General features: G+C 35.6%; 1 protein-coding gene and 1 pseudogene across 1 annotated transcript in view; one reads left to right on the forward strand and one right to left on the reverse strand.

Annotated features, from left to right (window-relative positions):
- Positions 1-22428, forward strand: part of LOC105813842 (breast carcinoma-amplified sequence 3-like) — a 105162-nt gene that overhangs the window by 75924 nt on the left and 6810 nt on the right. The gene's annotated exons all lie outside the window — the stretch shown is intronic.
- Positions 14238-16439, reverse strand: LOC105813819 (annotated as a pseudogene).

Genomic DNA, 22428 nt, shown 5'->3' on the forward strand with positions numbered 1-22428 from the left:
TATTTTTAGTTGTCCAATTAATTTCTTTCTATTTTTAGTAGAGACGGGGTCTTGCTCTTGCTCAGGCTGGTTTCGAACTCCTGAGCTCAAACAGTCCGCCTGCCTCGGCCTCCCAGAGTGCTAGGATTACAGGCGTGAGCCACTGCGCCGGGCCCACATGGTCCTGTTTTAGCAGAGATAAACCTGACTACCTTTTTCTTTTCTTTTTATCCTTCGTCAGATATTGAGCATGTACTATATATCCTATATTAACAGTTTATGGTATATATTTCTAGTGTAGTGTTACAGCTCTTTTAGAATTTGTCTAGCAGGTTTTCCAATTCTCACTGAAAGACCCCACAACAACTTAAAAAAATATATGGTACATATTTCCAGATTTTTTTCCCCTTAACTATTCATATTTGCGTAAAACTTGCTCATATTATTATGTCCCAGGCCTGATTCAAGTTCTTTACATGTATTACATGTTTTTACCGATGCATAGGGGTGTGTGTGTTTTTCCATAACAGTTTATACTGTGAACATTGTTTCATTTCAAAACTTATGAATTTCTTTCATTATTGCTAAAAATTATGTAACATTGCATTATATGGGAATTTATATTGTTTTCAACTTTTTCCCTATTACTAAGTTATATTGTCATACACTTCCATGTATGAACATTTCAAAAAATATATAAGGAATTTGTTTTAGGATAACTCCCAGATGGGCAATTGCTCAGTCAAAGGATCTATACATTTAAAATTTGGATACCTGTTGCAAAATTGCCTCTCAGAGAGGATATATCGACAACTATATATGAGAATTTCTTTTCTCCTTATTCTGTCCTATACTGGCTATTATGAATTTTTTTAATCTTTTCCTATCTGGATGGCAGAAAATCCTACTCATATGTAGTTTTATGATCCTTGATTACTAGGGAGGGTAGAAAATCCTCATATTTTTGCTATTTGTATTCATTAATATCACATTTGTTTGTATTCTTTACTCCTTATCAATTTGAGCTCTTTATTAAGTTTCATGGTAAGAAAGCCCTTCCATATTTCCCCATGTCTAATTTTAATCATGACTTTCCTTGAAAGTTTAATTTAAAAATTTTTCCATTTTGTTATCTTTTTTTCTCTTACATTTTCTTTATTGTTCATCATAAAGAAGTACTTTCCTTGCCGGTCTCTGATTTTCATATATTTTGGAGGACATTCTCTTTCATCGCGGACTTTCCCCTACTATAATGTTAGCTCTTTGGAATAACAGGAACTGTGATTTCTCATGTTTGCATTCTTTTGTGTAACATGTGCCATATGAGGGGTACCCCCAAATGAATTTATTCACTATTTCATAGGAGATAATTTAGAACTCTACTTCTTGTAACGTGTTGTTTATCTATTATCAGTGACCAAAGGATGCTGTTTTTTTAATACTACTAGAGCTTATAATTCTTAAGAATTACGTTAGCCTTGTTTCCTTATTGCTCACGGATAAAGACTTCATTTTGACCTCAGACTATTTCTTAGAAATGAAGGTTCCACTTTATTCTTTATCCTTAGGAGTTCAGTGTCCTGAATACCTCAACGTTCTCCATATGTGGATGTTTTAGAATAAATTCTTATAACCTAGTGTGGTTATTCTGAGGATAGAAGGACTCTTTGAAGATACAGTTCCCTGAAGTGTCTGTGGGCCACATTTATGGCACTCATCTCAAAATCCTCGGCAGCAACTTGGTTTATTTCTTCTGGATTATTTTGGCCTCCTCAACTATAAATTAGAATAATAGTACTTACTTGAAAGGTACTATTATTTTTAGTTCTGCTATACAAAGAATTCACAATTGCACATCTCAAAATGTTAACACTACATGTTCAATATTTTTCTTCAGGTAAAACTACCTATTTTATTTTTTTTCAAACAAGTTAAATGTAGTTTTTATCATGTTCAAAAAATAACTATTTGATTTTTCAGCTGTATGAAGTCCGAATTTATGATTAAATTCTCCAGAAGGTTTTGCTGTATTTTTTTTTTGGTGTAAAATTTTAACTCTGCTTAAACAAGTAAAACACACACACACAAACACACACACACACACACAGTCTGTTCAGTCAAAACACTAGCAAACCTCCAAAAGTAGGCCAACTGACATTTGCTTACAGTCATCATCAGTATGTTACAAAGAAGAGGAAACAGGCTTATTGACATTTTAAATGGCTAACGTATGAGATTTAGGGCTTTAATGTTTTCTGCTCTAATTACTTCTCAGTTTGCCTTGTATATGGTGTATTTTTTTGATAACACCTAATCTTTGCCGCTGAGGTCTTACTGCCTGTGATCATTTAGGTTTTTACAATATTTTGCTAAGCCTGTGATTTAGGTAAATTGTAACTTGGGAACATATGTTCTGTTCATATTAAATTTCTTTAATGTTTTTGGTAAGAGAACAGTGTTTCTAGGGGAGAAGTCTGCTTTAGAGGTGCTGCTTTTTTAGTTTTGATGATGTCATGATATTGGAATTGAGAAATTATTCTAAAAGTATTCTCAGTTTATACCTATCTGAATCCTGTAATTAGGGCCTTTTCCTGTGAGAGCTATAGAGAGAGTAAGTATTCTGAACAGAAAAGAGGAAATAAATTTATAAATTAGGTGAATTACATATTGCTTGATGATATTTTTCATATGTCATTTTAGATTGACATTATCATTATAATTATATATTATCACCACTTTACCACTATTCTACAAGGTAAGTACTATTATTCTAATTTACAGGTGAGGAGACTTAAATCTCAGAGAGATTAAGTGATTCGCATAAAGTCATAAAGTTGATAAGGGGGTGAAGTTGAAATTTGTAGTTTAAAGCTCATCTCATTTAGGCTTCACAGTCTTCTAGTATATGATTTTTCCATTACTACAGGGAAACACTTTTACCAAATCCAGGTGTTTCTAGGCTACCTCTCTCATTGCAGAAATCACACATTTGTATATTCATTGAAATATGTAAAAAATAGTTATATTTCTATTTTTTTTTCCATTTTGAAGAATCTAAAATACATTCAATTATCTCAGTGTCTTCATTATATTTGGAGCCCTTGGTTGTTTAGTCTAAGGATGAAGTACAATGAGAATAGTCAATATGGGGACCAATATATAGAGAAGCCCTTGGCTTACATTACTACATGTAAGTTTTAAACTGTTGGGATAAGTATGTCACAAAGACAGCTATAGCCTATTTAAATTTCTTTCACCTTAAATCAAATCATGCCTTTAAAAGAAATGTTGGTTCCCTTTTACATGACTTGGAATAAATTATTAAAAGTACATCAAAAGGGTTAGTGACTGATATCTCAAATCAGGTTTTTTAAAAGGGTGTAACATGAAGCAGGTAAATTCTTTGTGAACTTAATGATTCTGACCCAAATATAAAATGAGTCTTCAGTTCCTTTGGGTATATACCAAGGAGCATGATTTGAGCACTGTATGGTAAGCATATGTTTAGTTTTGTAAGAAACTGCAAAACTGTCTTCCAAACTGGCTGCACCATTTTGCATTTCCACCAGCAATGAATCAAAGCTCTGCGGCACGCATCCTCGCCAGCATTTGGTGGTGTCAGTGTGCTGGAATTTGAGCATCTTATAGCTGTGCAATTGTATCTTATTCTTTAAAGTTTCAATTCCTTAGTGATATATGATTATTTTTTTTGTGGTGTCTTTCTTTCTTCCTTTCATTTCGTTTCGTTTCCTTTCCTTTTCTTCCCTTCCTTTTCCTTTCCTTTCTCTCCTTTTTTTTTTTTTTTTTTTTTTTGACAGGGTCTCGCTCTGTTGCCCAGGCTGGAGTACAGTGGTGTCATCACAGCTCACTGCAACCTCAAACTCCTGGGCTTAAGCAATCCTACCTCAGCCTCCTAAATAGCTAGGACTGTAGGTGTGCACTACCATACCTAGCTAATGCAGTGTCTTTTGCAAAGCATATTCAAGTATTTTTTCTTTCTCTCCTCTACATGGAATTAGCTTACTTGATATTGTTTCACAACTCACTGATGCTCTCTGTTCATTTTTTTAGTCTTTTTCCCCCAGTCTGTTTCCAATAGTTTCTATTGGTGCCTCTTCATGTTTCCTGTTTCTTTCTTCTGCATTATCTAATGTTGTTAACCTATCCAGTATAACTTTCATCTCAGACACCACATTTTTCATTTATAGTGTAGACGTGTATGTGTGGAGACAGACACAGATCTTCCATGTCTTTTTAACATGCTCACTTTCCTCTACTTTCCTGGATAAATGAAGTATGTTTATCACAGCAATTTTAATGATATGTATCTGATTCTATTAATTGATTTTTCTCCTTATTATGGATTATATTTTCCTCTTTTTTTGCATGTCTTGAAACTTTTGTTTGGATGCCACACTGTAGATTTTATGTTCCTCAAGCTATTTTGTACTCGTTTAAATATTTTTGGGCTTTGTGCTAGTACACAGTTAAATTACTTGGCAATAATTTGATTCTTTTAGTACTTTAGCCTTAGTCTAGAGCAGGGGTCTGCAGACATTTTCTTAAAAGGGTTAAATATTATAGTAAGTATTTTAGGCTTGTGGGCCATGTAGTATCTGTCCCAACTATTCCACTATTCATCTCTGCCATTGTTGAGTAAAAACAGCCATTGATAGTATTTAAATGAATGAGTAGTGAGTTGGGGCATTCACAGGGCTCACATTAATTGTTTCCCTTGTCTTGGGCTGCCTGTTGTTGAATGTCTGAAAACTGTTTTTTCATACCTTTTATGTTTCTTAAGTTTTTCTGGCAGGGGGGGTAAATCTGATACCTGTTACTCCATTATGGCTAGATACAGAAGTTCAGTATTTTGCTTTAATTCTATGTTTTGGATAATTTTTCTTAAGATTACTTAGAACAGTACTTGGCACACAATAAAAGCTTTTTGTAAATAAAAGAAATTTGAAATTGAATTTTATTAGTAAGACAGTTTAAAAAATTTAATGTATCTTTGGAGAAGTTAAATCTCAAACCCTTTGAAAGATGCGAGCATTATAGAGAAATTTTTGGAGGTATCATAGCATTAAATGTGTTCTTTCTGGTGCTAGATGTACTAGCAAAAGAAAATGATAAAAACGCCAAGGGATTCCTTTATTTCTTTTGATCTCATGAATAGGTAAAGGAGTCTTAAACTTTCCTTCTCCTCTTAACTATCATCAAGGGACTGCTGTGATTCTTGCCTTTCAGAGACTGGCATCGTTTTTTTCTCCTTTCCCCATGATGCTTTTAGTCTTAAAAACAAGAAGTGTAGGCTTTTGTTGTTATCATTTTAACTATCTTCTTGGCATTTACTGTTTAACCTAGTTTTCACTGAATTTGTTCCTTTTGTTGATGTTACTGTACTTTGCAGTTTTTATGTATATATGGGTTTACTTGGGAATATTTTGGAATTTCTATTTTTTTCATTAGTAGAACATGGAAATAATCTAATTTGAAGCCATATGAATTTATAGAGCTTTATAGTTAGCAGCAACAACCAGACACATGAACTAATAAAAATTACCTCCTAATTTTAAAATATGGAAAACAAAAACTGTGTGTGTGTGTGTGTGTGTGTGTGTGTGTGCATGCAAAGGAATGGTAAACACAAGGTTTAGGGTAGTGACTACCTGATAGTGGGTGACAGGATTTAATATATATGAATTTGTATAAGTAAATGAAAATTATTGGCAATTTTTACTTCTCATGGATGATAGATCGATAGGTGTTTATTATTAAAATATAAAGAAGAGGTTTGTGCATTCACCACTGAAGAGAAATGAACCAAGGATTATTACTGGTCTAATTCTTTGTACTCAGTGCCCAAGGTGGAGAGGAGAAAGATGCAAACAAGAGAAATGGAATATGGCAGTCTTTATTGGGTTGGAAGTAAAAAATTAGAAATGTAAATTAGAGATTGAAACAAAGTTTAAAGTGAAGAATTTAAAGAGAGACTTACTTCTCTCTGTATGTTTTGTCTTGAGAAATTTTCTTTGTATAAAGTTGTGTTCCTTAATTTGCTAATATTTTAAATTTAACAGTATTAACTCAGTTTTGCACTTTTAAAGTACTCATGTGGGTGCGTGTGTATGTATTTTTTTCCCTCTCTAATCAGTATGACTGCATATGTAGAGCTATAATAATATCTGCTTGATATTTTTATTCATATTTTTGAAAATGCCATTACAGTCATTTAATATCCCATGTTAGTCATTTAAACTTTATACGTTAGTATTTATAGCTTTCAAAATGTAAACAATGGCCTTCTTTAAACTACCTTATGGGAATATCATGAGGACAAATGAAGTAAACTACAGTTAAAAATTTTTTCTGCTGGGCATGGTGGCTCACGCTTGTAATCCTAGCACTCTGGGAGGCTGAGGCGGGATGATCGCTTGAGCTCAGGAGTTTGAGACCAGCCTGAGCAAGAGCAAGATGCCTCCCCCATCTCTACTAAAAATAGAAAAATTAGCTGGGCACTGTGGAGTGTGCCTGTAGTCCCAGCTACTCAGGAGGCTGAGCCAGGAGGATCACTTGAGCCCAGGAGTTTGAGGCTGCAGTGAGCTACAATGACACCACCACACTCTACCCAGGGCAACAGAGTGAGGCTCTGTCTTAGAAGAAAAGAAAAAAAATTTTTTTTTCACTGATGAAATGGCGAACATCATATAAGTATCACAAGGGAGCTCCATGACCTCCACGCCACCATTGGCAGGAGGGAAGAAGTGGCTCCAGAATTCTTGGTGTCTCTTCCATATTATACTCAAAAAAGCTTTGCTACCACTACTATGAGACAGACCATGGGCACGGGCACTGAGTTCCTTAAGTTCTTTATCCTTGTTTACCTCAATCACCTCAAGAAGCTCAAAACTCACAAGTCATTTCTCATCCTCAAACTCTATCCATATGTCATTCACTTTTTAAACTTCATCTCTCTGTTAATTCCCCCACCCTCTCCACTACTGACCCCAACTCCTGAAACCTATTGACTGGGCCCCCTTGGAAGTCAGTGTCCATCATCTGCAAAATCCCTTATATCCTCAAGCTCTTGCAATTTTTTTCCCTTTTTCGTTTTTTGCCATCTTTCTTGGTAGTTACCTTTCAGTTTTTGAAGATTAGATTTTTATCTCATGGTTTTTCTACAGTACCACTCCTTTCACAGTTCCTAATAATGAACATATTTTAATGTGCTTACTTCAAATCCCTATGTCTTTTTTGGTGAGATGTCTATTTATGTGTTTTGCCAATTACTGTTGAGTTTAGAGAGTTATTTACATATCTTGGATACAGATCATTTGTTGCATATATGATTTTCAAGTATTTTCCTTCTGTCCATGCCTTATCTGATTTTGAATGAAGTCTAAGTTACCATTTTTTTCTTTTATCAAGTATGCCTTTCATGTCAGATCTAAGAACTCAGTAAACCTATAACATCTCCTGTCTAGAGTTTGTAATTTTCCCATTTATCTCACTCTCCCCTTCTCACAGGCATTTCATCTCCACTTAATATATTTTTAGTTATTTTGATAAAAGATGATCAGGATAGTACTGTTATATGAAATTCATTTATGTGCTTGTTTCATTGTGTGGTGGAGTGATATTTTAAATTAATAAAATTGTCTTGTATAACTGAATAAATCTTTATTTTCAAATGAGAGTGGGAACAAGATTATTTCCTCATGTGCAATTTGACACAAAGTAGTAAAGATCCAAATACTCATTATTAACTTTGATAGTCTCTCTTGGTTCTTGTATTCAGGTATTGTTATGCTTACGAAATTGGTCCTTAGCAAGAATTTGTATCACTCAGCAAGACTTATTTTCCTGCAGTCTATAAATCTTTAAAGGAACTGGACAGGCTCCCAAAATTTAGTATTGGGATGTAGTTGAAATCTGGTTGGCATGAGTGGTCTTATATCTCTTTATAAGAGGATAGATCTACTATGTGAAAAGATCAACCCAAGCATTTGACCAGGCAGTATAGTGGTATTTTGTTTTCGTTTTTAAGAGACAGGGTCTCACACTGTTGCCTTGGCTGAAGTGCAGTGGCACTATCATAGTTCACTGCAGCTTCAAACTCCTGGGCTCAAGTGATCCTCTCTCTTCAGTTTCTTGAGTACCTGGAACTACAGGCGTGTGCCATCATGCCTGGCTAATTTTTAAAATTTTTGTAGAAATGGGGTCTTGCTGTGTTGCCCAGGCTGCTCTTGAATTCCTGGCCTCAAGTGATCCTCCTGCCTCCATCTCCTGAGTTGTCGTGATTACAGGTGTGAGCCACTGTGCTTGGCTCAGTAGTGTTCTTTTTGCTAGATGTTGAGTGGTTTATGCATGTGTGTTGGGTGTATGCTATAGGTAGTATATGATTGTGTGGAAAGATAAAGGTATGAGTTGTGTACATATTAACACATTTTTATTGTAAAATTTTTGTGTCTAATGTAGATTTATTTCTAGGCAGTTATTTGAATAAACATCTAATTATTCTTTTTTGCAATATACGTTTTAGATAATGAGTGTTAATGTTCTTAATTTGTCCGAATACAGCCTTGATTCTAACCACATTATACAACAGATTGAGCATGCCTAATCCAAAAATCTGAAATCCAAAATGCTCCAAAGTCCAAAACTTTTTGAGTGCTAACATGATGCCAGAAGTGGAAAATTCCGTACATAAGTACTTAACACAAACTTTGTTTCATGCACAAAATTATTTAAAATACTGTATAAAATTACCTCCGGGCTAAGTGTATAAGGTGTATATGAAACAAACGAATTTCGTGTTTAGACTTGGGTCCCATCCCCAAGATATCTCATTATGTGTATACAGATATTCCAGAATCTGAAAAAAAAAATCTGAAATCTTAAACATTTCTAGTCCCAAGCATTTCAAATGAAGGGGGCTCAACCTGTACCATTCACTGAGTTTTTCGAACTCATGCAAGGATGGTATGATTATGTTTGGAAAATATTCTTGGTGCTATTTAATATATATAGACCTTTAAAAAGTAAGAGATAAGACAAGGCTCTGTTATGGTTGCTGGAACTTGGTATATACTACAGTTTTTTTTTGGAAAATATCCAAATGTAAAAACTTTTTGTCATGTTAGCACTTGAGGTAACTTCTCATACACAGAGATTTATTAGTGCTTGTATAGATCTTTTAGCACAAACTTTTGATAATTTGCTTGGAAAATAGTTCCACCTAAGCTGTGGTGCAGAGCTTCCGATTATAATTTATATCTACTCAAAACATCAAGGGATGGGAGCATCTTAGCAGTGTTGCTGCTTCTAATTCCTAGGACGAGATCCTTTATACCTTTCTTAGAGTTACAACTAATTTAGTCTTGAATTTTTTGAAATACTTTCCTAAGCTAATTATAGAATTTCTGTCTATATTTTGTTAGACTTATATGCAGATGTTTAAATTTTGGCCCTTCAAGGTGATTTGCCACCATAGTTCTGTTTTGTTTTGTCCTTTTAGGCATCTTTCTCAAATAAAGGATTTATTTCCTTCTCCTTCTAGTTTTTCTTCTTCAACATACTTATTATATTTGGATTATATTTCTTCTTATTTTCTCTCTCTTATTCCCACATCTTTTTAAAAATTAATTAATTTTTCTTTCTTTCTGTTTTTTTTTTTTTTAAAGAAACGAGGACTCACTCTTTCACTCAGGCTGGAGTACAGTGCATGATCATAGCTCTCTGCAGCCTCAAACTCCTGGGCTCAAAGCGATCCTCCTACCTCAGCCTCCAGAATAGCTGGAACTACAGGCGTGTGCCACCATGTCTGGCTAATTTCGTAAACTTTTTGTAGAGATGGGATCTTGCCTTGTTGCCCAGGTTGGTCCTCAAACTCCTGGCCTCGAGCAATCCTCCTGTCCCAGCCTCCCAAAGTGCTGGGATTATAGGCATGAGCCACTGTGCCCAGCCTTATTCCCACATTTCTTTTTCTCTATTCTTCAAAAAGAATTTAAAAACAAATTTTCATAAAAATGAATTGTACAATTACATGTATTTCTTTACCCATTTTTCCCTTAGTTCCATTTCTTTCTGCATTAATTACTATATTAACAGTTGGTATACAAGGGCTGTCTGGGAAGTATCCAGCCATGGTGACCCTTCTCGTTATAACAATGGCTGGATACTTTCCAAGCAGCTGTCTTACATGTTTCCAGACCTTCTAGGTGTGAATTTCTTTTTAGTCTGCTGGAGATTTAACCAAGCTTTTTAGTTCTGCCTTTTTATAATTCTGGGAAATTCTCTGCCAATTTATCTCTTTGAATATCATATTTTTAATTCTTTCTGTCCACCCTCTGTCGTTGCACTCACCATCCTCCACATAGAACTTTCTATCTGAAGTTCAACATACCAGATGAATAATCTAGCTAGAAAACAGACTTTCATAAAAACAAAAGAAACGTACACCAGCTACATAGTTTTTTTTGGCTTAAATAAGAACTAAAGACTGGGCACAGTGGCTCACGCCTGTAATCCTAGCACTTTGGGAGGCCGAGGCAGGAGGATCGCTTGAGGTCAGGAGTGTGAGACCAGCCTGAGCAAGGATGAGACCCCGTCTCTACTAAAAATAGAAAAAAAATTAGCCAGTTGTGGTGGCGTGCGCCTCTAATCCCAGCTACTTGGGAGGTTGAGGCAGGAGAATCACTTGAGCCTGGGAGCTTGAGGTTGCTGTGAGATAGGCTGATGCCATGGCACTCTAGCCCAGGTGACAGAGCGAGACTCCGTCTCAAAAAAAAAAAAAAAAAAAAAGGACTAAAAATTAAGGATGACCAGCATATGAGGAATCCAGAAATTTCCTGCGGAGGAGGGTTGACTTGAAACTTTTATCTGTTGCATTCTTTCAAATAGCTTGTAGCACATTGTGAGACTTAATAATTGTTGCTTAATAATTACCTGCTGTATTTATATAATAGTTATATGAATTTTGTTATTTTACCAACTTTTAAACATCACATTTCCAGAATTCCTCCATTTTATCTTTGTTCGTGATAATAGCTACCATTTCTTGAGCACTTGGTATGCTCAAGGTGTAGGCACTATTTCCACTTTACAGATGTGGCAGTTGAAGATCAGAATTAAGGTTACAAACCAATTAATTGTGAAAGCTAGGTTTGAAATCCATGCCTATCTGACTTAAAATTCTACGCTATTTTCTATATTACTGCTGTTCAGATCAAGTGTTGTGACTAGAAAATAAGTTAGTTGGTCTTTCAAAATTCTAAATTAAGGCTTAACATATGGTAATTAAACTTGGGGTCTGAAATGCATGCATATGTATATTTACATATTTGTGTACATAAAAATAGATATTTCCAGGAGGAGGAAGGGATGAATAGCCAGAGCACACAGGGTTTTTAGGGCAGTGAAAAGACTGGATATGATATTGTAAGGTAGATGTGTTATATATATTTATTCAAACGCACAGATTAGAAGCTGTGTAACACCAAAAGTGATCCATAATATAAACTATGGACTTTGGGTAATAATGATGTTTCAATGTAGGTTCATCAATTGTTCAGTTAACAAATGTTGGTAATGGGGTAGAGTGAGTCTGTGTAGGGACAAGGGGATATTTGGGAGGTATCTGTACTTTCTTCTCAATTTTACTTTGTACCTAAATAAAATATCTTAAATAAACAAAAAGATCTTTCCTAAGCATCTTATGATTTTTAGTAATACAATTCTATTATCATAATAGCTAGATAATAGATCTCTCATCATTAACTTCCTGTTTGTCTTTTTTTCCTGGGCATCTTTGGTCTAAATGTATCCCCCCAAATCCCCAGTGTGTGTGTGTGTGTGTGTGTGTGTGTGTGTGTGTATGTTTCTATATTAATGTAAATTATGAGATAATGCCATATGTATGGTTTGAGACTAATTCTACTTTTTTTGTTTGTTTCTCATTTTATAGCATTCTGTTTGAATTCTCTAGAGTTCTGTATGGGCATCTGTAGTATGCAGTGAGCGTTGGCCACACAAAGTTTGCTTAAATGTGGGGGGGTGGATGAGATATGGCTGGGTGAACATAGAAATGAAGTGTAATATAAAGCAGTACTCTGCTGTAGAATTGGTGCCAGGAAAGTATGTTTACATTGGGAATATGGTCACAATTCTATATTAAATAATGCAATCAGGCATGTAGTATGCCTAAGTTTAAAAGCTCTTTCATTGAAGATGTTAAGTCATCTAAAGAACTGTAGCATTTAAAATTTGAGAATATGGAGTAAAGAAAAGGTCCCAGTATAAAATAACTAACTTTTTAAAAATTAATGAAAATACTTAGTGTTGATGGATGTATTCTTACAAATTTGGGGAGGAATGTGAATTTTAAAAGCGTTTTTGGAAAGTAACTCAGCAAGCGATATTTACTAAATAAAATATATCTACCAATTCCACACATGCCCTTTATGTTAGTAATTTCATTTTTGAAAGTCTATTTCATAGGAACAAAAGTATTGGTATATAGTCCATTTACAACGATGTTTATAGTCAGAGAGTCTGAATGTACATCAGTAAGAATAGTTAAATAAATTGTTATACCATATATTATGAAGCTGTTAAACACTGAGTTAGATGTGTATTTGTTGACCTGGGGGGAGTTACATGAAGTATTGAGTGAGGAAAAAAAGATGCAGAGCAATACGTATACTGTGATCCTATTTTGTAAAACAAATATCTAAAAAAATCTCTTCTATATTTAACAGTATACAGTCAGCTCCCATATCTGTGGATTGCACATTTGTGGATTCAACCAATGTATCAGAAATATTCAGGGAAAAAAATTTTGTCTGTACTGAATATATACAGACTTTTTCCCCTTATTATTACCTAAACAATACATTATAACAATTATTTTATAGCATTTACATTGGATTAGGTATTATAAAGTAATTTAGAGATGATTTAAAGTACATGAAAGGATGCGTATAGATTATATACAAATGCTATGCCATTTTACATCAAGGACTTGAGCACCCACAGATTTTGGTATCTGAGGGAGGTCCTGCAACCAATCTCTCACCGATACCAAGGGACAATTGTGCATGTTTTTATTCATGATTGAATGACCGTGCATAAAATTATAGAAGCAATTTCAGGGTATTAGTAAGTGCTTACTTGGACATATTGGCAGAATGTGAAAATATATATAGTATGTGTCAGTGGAAATATATGTATATTACTGTAAATATGTAAACATTTTAGTTTGCTCATTGGTGAGACTAATGAACATTAATTGACTTTGGTCGTGTCAAACTGTGCCCATGTTTGCGGTTCAGCAATTAAAATGAAACAGAGGCTAGTTATTCCAAGTGCTTAGTCTAAGGTTATTTTGTTTTTCAGTTAACATTTGTCTAGAAAGGTCAGGCTACAACTTGTTAAAGCTTTATGTTTTATATTGGCAATCACTTTTAATGTTGAAGCAATTATTTGCAGTGAATTGAATTACTTTTTATTCAAATTTGTATTTTTTTCAACTTCATATTTTGAAAGATATGAAACCTCCATAAAGGTAAAAAATATATGATAATGAACATCTATATCTGTCATCTAGACTAATTATTAATATTTTGTCACATTTTGCACAAAAAAGAAGTAAAAGCCCACCTCTTGTCTTACCACTCTAATCAACCACTGTTAATGTTATGCAGTTTATATCCTTTGACACTGAATATATTTCTTACTTGCTTAAATTTTTAAATGCAGGCATAATTTATAATAGGTAAATGCATAGATTTATGTGTTACAGTCTGAGTTTTGACAGATGTATACCTTGTTATACCTCTTTCTACAAAGATAGCATTTTTATCACCCCAGAAAGTTCCCACATACCATTTCCCAGTTGCCCTCATCTCTCACAGAGGCTTCAGTACTATTCTGATTTCTTTCTTCTCAGAGAGTAGTTTTCCTGGCTTTAAATGTTACTGTTGTTTTTGTTGCACCAAAGGCATATCCTAGCTTTACTCAAGGGCCTGCGCCTCAGAGTCAATATAAAAACACAAAAAGTGCCATCAGTTTAATAACAATGAAAAACCCCCAAAATGAAAAACTCAGGGGACTGGAGAAGAGGCCCCTGGGCCAGGGGCATAAAGAGCCCTGCTCATGGCACCAGGCCTGGCCGCAGGGTCCTCAGTATTGCTGTTGCTATGGGGTTGGGGGTCTGTGACTATCCTGTGGGAGCCACTGTTCACTTGGGTCGTGGACCCTTACTTTTTCTGGGGTGTGCTCAGCTTCTACATGCCCCGGATCTTGTCCAGCAGGCCAGAGATGAAGGCTTCAGTGTGTTTGTAACAGTCAGCCCAGCAGTTCTTTGACCCTGGCAGCCCGGGTATCATCACTCTCCATGTCCAGGAGCTCATCTTCATCAATCTCCAGCTCTGGGATCTCCCCTTCTGGCAGTCGTAGTGGTGCATGAGCTGCTCCAGAATCCACTCTTCCAGGTTGAGGAGTTTCCGTAGCTCCTTGTGGTCACACTTGATGGTCACCTTCCCTTGGTGCCTCACTGGGCCCTCTCACCACTTGGGCCCTCACCTGCAGCCCCAAGGGTCTCTGAAAGTACACTTGGGGACCTGGGCCGCCACTGCTCAGCCCAATGGCTCAGGGTGTCAACTCCCCGACTCCCCTGCTGCAGGGCTGCTGTTTGCCAGGGCGGGAGGTTCAGATTAGCTCAGGGTTTTTTTGTTTTTTTTTGTTTTTTTTTTTTTTGAGACAGAGTCTCACTGTGTTGCCCTGGCTAGAGTGCCGTGGCGTCATCCTAGCTCACAGCAACCTCAAACTCCTGGGCTCAAGCGATCCTCTCCCGAGAAGCTGGGACTACAGGCATGCGCCACCATGCCCGGCTAATTTTTTCTATATATTTTTAGTTGTCCAATTAATTTCTTTCTATTTTTAGTAGAGACGGGGTCTCGCTCTTGCTCAGGCTGGTTTCGAACTCCTGAGCTCAAACAATCCGCCCGCCTTGGCCTCCCAGAGAGCTAGGATTATAGGCGTGAGCCACCGCCCCTGGCCAGCTCAGGGGTTTTGGCTGGGGGAGCTGGGGCAGAATTTGTGTTGAACATTAACACAACATTGTTTTGAGCTATTATGAGTAAAGCTATTGTGAACATTCTCATCCAAGTCTTTTTGTATCATGGAGTTACTTTTTGAGTGTGCTGAGCAAATAAGTAAATCAACAATATATAACTTGAACAATATGAGGTTCTGTTAAGTGCTATGAAGAAATAAATCAGGCTAAGGAGATAGAGCATGATGGAAGATGAACTCTAGAAAGACCTTTCTGATTAGAAGATATTTTGGCAAAGACTTAAAACAGTATGCAAGTGAACTATGCAGACCTCTAGTAGGCAACTGGATATTTCTAAATGGAGTAGAAAGTACAGCATTACTGAGGCAGGATTGTGCTTGGCATTCTCCAATGTGGGTACAGAGTGAGTAATGTGGAGAAAAGTTAAGGAGATATTGGCACCATGGTAAGAAGAGCAAGGCAGGAGTCAAGGATGTCAATAGTGTCTTTTTTTTTCCTAACCAGAAAAGTAGATGAGGCTGGGCGTGGTGGCTCACGCCTGTAATCCTAGCACTCTGGGAGGCCGAGGCGGGAGGATCGCTTGAGCTCAGGAGTTTGAGACCAGCTCTGAGCAAGAGTGAGATCCCGTCTCTACTAAAAATAGAACAAATTAGCAAGTGAACTAAAAATAGAAATAAAAAAAATTAGCTGGGCGTGGTGGCGCATGCCTGTAGTCCCAGCTACTCGGGAGGCTGAGGCAGGAGGATTACTTGAGCCCAGGAGTTTGAGGTTGCTGTGAGCTACGCTGACGCCGTGGCACTCACTCTAGCCCGGGCAACGAAAGTGAGACTCTGTCTCAAAAAAAAAAAAAAAAAAAAGTAGATGAGTGGTTTCACCATAGTAGAGTTGCCATAAAACAACAATTGCATGAAGTTTGAGCTCTTAAATTTTGCAGCACCATGATCAGTCCTTTGCATATATTTTCTTTTTTGATCCAACAGTCCTATGTGTCGTATTGGCACTTATTCCTGCTTTACAGATGAGAGGATTAAAATGCTAAGGGATTAAGTAAATTAGCCTTTATCAATAATTTTGTTTATAACTTTCAGCAGAGGAGTTGATTTTTTTTTTTTTTTTTAACCCCTTGACAGTAGCTGCTTTTCAGTGAGTGAGGGTAACTAACAGAGGAAAGAATTCTGGGCCAGACTGTAGGTTCAGACATGGCATGTAGTACCACAACAATTTGGACAATTTATTTAACCTCTCTTAAGATCAGTTACTCCTTTGTAAAATATTAGTATTTGGTGCTTTTTAAGGTAGGACAAGTCTAATCTGTGAAAGAATACAGGGGCCTGATCATCAAAGTGAAATAGAATGTGCCAGTAAACGTTAAGGGATACCTCATACATGCACTTAATCTTGAAAACAATAATGTCTTTCATATACTTTAACAAACTTTTTGAGGTCACTGTGGGGGCTAAAATATGTACACAATATTTTAGATATTTGAGGCAAATAGCAAAGATGTATTTGGTGATTACATTTAGGTAAAACAGTTCAAGGTAATAAGATTTATGGTCCTGTTTCTCTTTCTTATTGGTTGATGGTGCTTAGAGTCTCTCCATCTGTTTTCCTATTTCTTTCTTCTCATCTCACCTTCTACTTCATCTCTCTCTTCTCTGTCTCAAAAACATTTTCCTGTTTAGATAAGAAATAAATCAGAGGATTATTCAATTCATAATGGAGATTGTTTATAGAAATTTGGTAAGAAAATGTAACTTGGTAGTACACAAAAACTCTGAAAAATCTAAAAATTTACACACAAAATTTATTGACAGTAGAATCAAGTTGTACGGCTAAAAGTTAGGTCTGTAGAATCTGCCTACATTAGAAAGCTCACACTGAGTGAATCCATTTAAGAAAAACTCAATAAGGACAAACTGATTAAATTAAATCTATCTTATAGAAAATGATTTCAGTAAAATAGAACATGATTTGAAAATGGCTTAACTGAGAAAATGAATTTAGTTCAATGGAATCCTTCTGGAAAATATTTTGTCAGTGAAAATTCATTAGTATTAGCATACTTTTGTATAAAATCTTTATATTCAAGGTATCATCGTTAACGTCAAAAGAGTAGAGTTGGGATATTTCATTATCAGTTGGATTTTTATTTGCCTGTGGATCTGCTTTTGGACTCAGGCAGAAGCTGTTTCTATTTGATGTCTTGAAATCTTTCAGGCTGATTTATGAGCTTAAACCCTTTGGTTTAAATGAGTTTACAATGGTGTGTGTATGGTGGGGATATTATTTAACATTTTCTGACAGGCAAACTGTTTCGAATTTTGTTGAGTGGGAGAGGAGTTAGTGACTTGGTGGGCAAGCCCATTTTCATTACTTTAATTGTGCGATTTATTAGGATTTTAAGCTTTTTATAAATGTTTTAGTGTTATAGGACAGAATTAAAAGGATTTAGAATAAAAGGAGTTTAACAAAAGGACTTTGCAACAGGATTGCAATAGTTTTTATATTTGATGGATTTGGCTAGCCGCTTTTCATTTCAATCATCATGGTACATTCTGTTAAATGCTGTAGAACAGGTGTGTGTAACGTCATTCTCTCTATTGTGCATGCAAATAAACACAGAATTTTATATATAAAAAGTTAATCCACTGCAATTTGAAGGATTATATTATGGGAGGGTGATGACTCCATTAGGCATCATGAAGAGTACATGCTATTTTTATACTGCAAGAAAAAACAAGTTAATAGCTACAATGCTCAAGAGATTGTAGAATTTTTATACTAACATGTTAGAATTGTATTATTCAAGCTATCCACAATAAAATTGTTTAAAGGAGAATTAAGATTTTGTTACATTGTTGTGTAACTCTGAAACTAGAATATTTTTTACTGTAGGGCATGCCCCAGTTAAATTTGGATGTTTTGTTAGTATTTGCTTATCGTAGACTCTGTTCTTTTCTACTTGCGTGGATTTTCTAGTAGGTGCTTTGCTTGTTATGCTGTTCTCACTATAGGGCTTTTATTTTGTAGTTTAAAATTTTAGTAAGTGTCATGTGGCTGACCTGTGAAGGAATGTCTGCTGGACTGATATACCTCAGTAGGTCGTAAAAACTAGTGGAGTTCTTCAATGCAGGTTTGAGAAAAGCAAACAATCACACCATTCTTGCCAGTATTATTTGCATTTCAAAACTTGATATTTCATTCATCAAAATATCAAATTGGTATGTATAACAGGGTACAAACTGTAAAGTTGTTGTATAGATCAGGATGTAGAAGGAAAATGGGCATTGTTAAAGGTGAAGGTGAAATATGTAGGAGTGAAGAATTGGCCCTGTATAGATCAAGTTCAGTTATAATTAATTTGGAACATAAATACTGTGGGCTTTGAACCAGTTAATTTTTAACTTGTCCTTGGATCAAAAGTCATATTGTTAATTGTGAAATCTGATTTATTTGTTTAGCGCAATCTGTAGTAAGTTATGTTTGAATAAACATATTCTTGATGCATTCTTAACATATTGTCACAGATTTGTTTAGAAGATGTAGGCACTAGTTATACAATTCTAAAATATATTTAAATAATTATAGAGAATTTTATTCATAGACATTGGTTGTGTTTTTGTTTTTTAATTTTTAATTTTTTTTTTAAGAGATGGGGTCTTACTATGTTATGCATCCTGGAGTGCAGTGGCTAATCATAGGTGCGATCATAGTGCACCACAGCTTCAACCTGCTGGGCTCAAGCATCTGGTATTGGTAATATAGTTTGGTGTATAAGATGATAGAACTTGTCTTAATTTTCAGTCTTAATTATTATAATCACACCTAAAAAGTATCATATTGTGTCAAGTCACAGTCTGTATGTATAGCCTGTCTTCCTATAGATTAAACCTCATTATTTTTGGAGGCTCCATTGCTAAGGATTGTTAATGGTACAAATGCTTTTTACCACCCAGCCTAAGAAGTGAAAGGAAAAGAGTTTTGAAGTACCCTGGCTACACCTCCCAAATGTTTTTTCCTTCTTAAACCCATAAGAGGTAAATCCCTATCCTGACATTAGTGTTTATCTTTTTTATGTATTTATGCATTTAGTACTTAATGTACGCTAAAAATCTATCTACCCATCTATCTTATCTATATACATACACACGTACCTTTAAATTTTTAAAAAAATTATGGTAGAAATCACATAAAATACAATTTACCATCTTCATCATTTTGAAGTATACAGTTCAGTAGTGTTATTCACATTGTTTTGCAATAGATCTCTAGAACTTTTTTTTATCTTGTACAACTGAAACTCTATATCCGTTGAACAACTCTCCATTTCCTCCTCACTAGCCCCTGGCAACTAATATTCTACTTTCTGATTAAATGAGTGCTGTGGTTTGGACATTTGCCCCTTCCAAAACTCATGTTGAAATTTGATCCCCAGCATGGCAGTGTTGGGAGGTGGGACCTCCTGGGAGGTGTTCGGGTCATAGAGGCACATCCCTTATGAATAGATTAATGCCTTCTCTTGTGGGTGAATGAGTTTTTGCTTTCTTAGTTCCCAGAAAAGCTGGTTGTTAAAAAGAGTATGCCCCGTCTTTCTTCTACCATGTGATCTCTTTGCACACACTGGCTGCCTTTCTGATTTCTGTTGAGTTGAATAAGCTTGAGACTGTCATCAGATGGAGATGCCCAATCTTGTACTTTCCAGCCACCAGAAGCATGAGCCAAATAAACCTCTTTTCTGTGTAAACGATTCAGTCTTAGGTGGTCTGTTCTAGAAACACTAAATGGACTAATAAGACGATGAGTTAATTTATACATGTGAAATCATGCAGTATTTGTCTTTTTGTGATTGGCTTATTTCGTTTATAGTATTCTCAGGTTCATTCACACTGTAGCATGTGAGAGGATTGCCTTTTTTAAGACTGAATAATATTCCATTCTGTGTATGTAGTACATTTCCTTTATCCATTCATCCATCAATGGACTTTTGGGTTGTTTCCACATCTGTTGACTGTTGTGAGTAATGCTGCAGTGAACATAGGTGTGCAAGAGCTTACTGCATTTATTTTTAATGAATAAACTTTATTTTTTAGAGGAGTTTTTGATTCACAGCAAAATAAAGCACAAAATAGAGTTCGTACATACCCCCCCATCTCCACTGTCTACTTCTTGCACCACAGTGGCACATTTGTTAAAATTGGTGATCCTACACTGACACATCATGATTACCCAAAGTCCATACCTTACATTACGACTCACTCTTGGTGTACATTCTGTGAGTTTTCATAAATGTGTAATGAGATATATCTACCGTTTTAATATCATACAGAACAGTTTCACTTAAAACTTAAAAATCCTTAAAAATCCTCATGCTCTTGCCTATTTGTGTCTTCCTTCCCCCAGTCTCTGGCAACTATTGATCTTTTTACTGTCTCCATAGTTTTGTCTTTCCCAGAATGTCATATAGTTGGAAACATAGAGTATGTAGCTTTTTTATATTGGCTTCTTTCACTGAGTAACATGCATTTAACTGTCCTCCATTTCTTTTTAATGGCTTGATGGCTTGTTTCCTTTAGTGCTGAATAATATTCTGTCCTTTGGATGCACCACAGTTTATTTATACATTCACTTGTTGAAGAACATCTTGATTGTATCCAAGTTTGGGCAATAAATAAAACAGTTATAAATAAACATCCATGTACAGGTTTTTGTGTGGACGAAAGTCTTCAGCTCATTTGGGTAAATACCAAGGAGTGTGATTTCAGCATTGTACGTTAAGAGTATGTTTAATTTTGTAACAAATTGCCAGACTGTGTTCCAATGTGACTATACCATTTTGCATTCCCACCAGCAATATGAGAACTGTGGCCGGCATCTTCTTTAGCATTTGGTGTTGTCAGTTTCCTGGAATTTGGTCATTCTAATACATGTGCAATGTTATCTCATTGCTTTAATTTACAATTCTGTAATGACATATGATGTGGAGCATCCTTGCATATACTTGTTGCCACGTGTGTATCTTCTTTGGTGAGGGTGACTGTTCAGGTCTTTTGCCCATTTTGTTTTTTTATGGTTGAGATTTAAGACTGTGCATTTTGGCCAACAGTCCTTTTATCAGATATATCTTTTGCAAATATATTCTCCTCCTCTGTCACTTGTCTTCTCATTTTTTTGACATATGCACCTTTTTAAATAGCAAACCTAGGTTATTTAATATTATAGAGAACCATTTTTAAAGCAGTCCTAGCAAGGAGTTTCCTCTTTATTCCATCTTCCATCTTCCATTTTTAAAAAGCTGTATTCTGAAATAATTATAGATTTACAGGAATTTGCAAAAATACTACAGAGAGGTCTGGTGTATCCTTGACTCTGCTTTCCCCAGTGATTCCATCTTATGTAATTATAGAACAAAGTAAAAACCAGGAAATTGGCATTGGTAGAATGCATGTACATAGTTCTATGCCATTTTATATCACGTTAACCAGCACCGCAATTAAGATACAGAACTATTCCATTACCACAGAGATCTCCCTCATGCTACCTCTCTCCACATCCCTAACCCTTGAGAACCATTAACCTGTTCTCCATCCCTATACTTTTGTCGTTTCAATATTGTTATATAATAGAATTACATAATATGTGAAGGTTTTTGAGATTAGCTTTTTCACTAGCACAGTGCTGTTGAGGTATATCCAAGTTGTTTAGTGTATCAGTAGTTAGTTCCTTTTTAGCATTGATTAGTATTTTATAGTATGGATGTACTATTCATCCGTTGAGGGACATTGGGGGTGATTTAAGATTTTTGGCTATTACGAATAAACCTGCTATGAACATTTGTGCACAAGCTTTTGTGTGGACATAAGTTTTTATTTCTCTGGGATAAATGCCTAGAGACTGTGATTGCTGGGATGTATATTTTTTTGTTTTTGTTTTTTAAGAAACTGCCAAACTCTTTTCCAGAGGGGCTGTACTATCTTACATTTCTTCCCGCAGTGTGTGAGAGATCTAGATTCTACGCATCCTTGCCAGCATTTGCCATTGTCCTGATTTTTTTTTGTTTGAGCTCTTCTAATAGGTGTGTAGTGATAACTTATTGTGCTTCTAATTTACATTTTTCTAATGGCTTTGCCTGTCCTTGTTTGCTAACTATGTCTTCTTTTCAGTGAAATATTTTCTCATGTATTTTGCCTATTTTCTAAATGGATTGCTTGTTTTTTTACTGTTGAGTTTTGAGATTATATATTCTAGATGTGAGTCCTTTGTCAGATATGTGGTTGGCAAGTATTTTTTTGAGTGTGAGTATAGCTTGTGTTCTCATTCTCTTAACAGGCTCTTTCACAGAGAAAAGTTTATAGTTCTTTTTTTTTTTTTTT

This window comes from Propithecus coquereli, unplaced genomic scaffold (genome assembly GCF_000956105.1).
Source record: "Propithecus coquereli isolate 6110/MARCELLA unplaced genomic scaffold, Pcoq_1.0 Scaffold291, whole genome shotgun sequence".
In the NCBI taxonomy this organism is placed as follows: domain Eukaryota; kingdom Metazoa; phylum Chordata; class Mammalia; order Primates; family Indriidae; genus Propithecus; species Propithecus coquereli.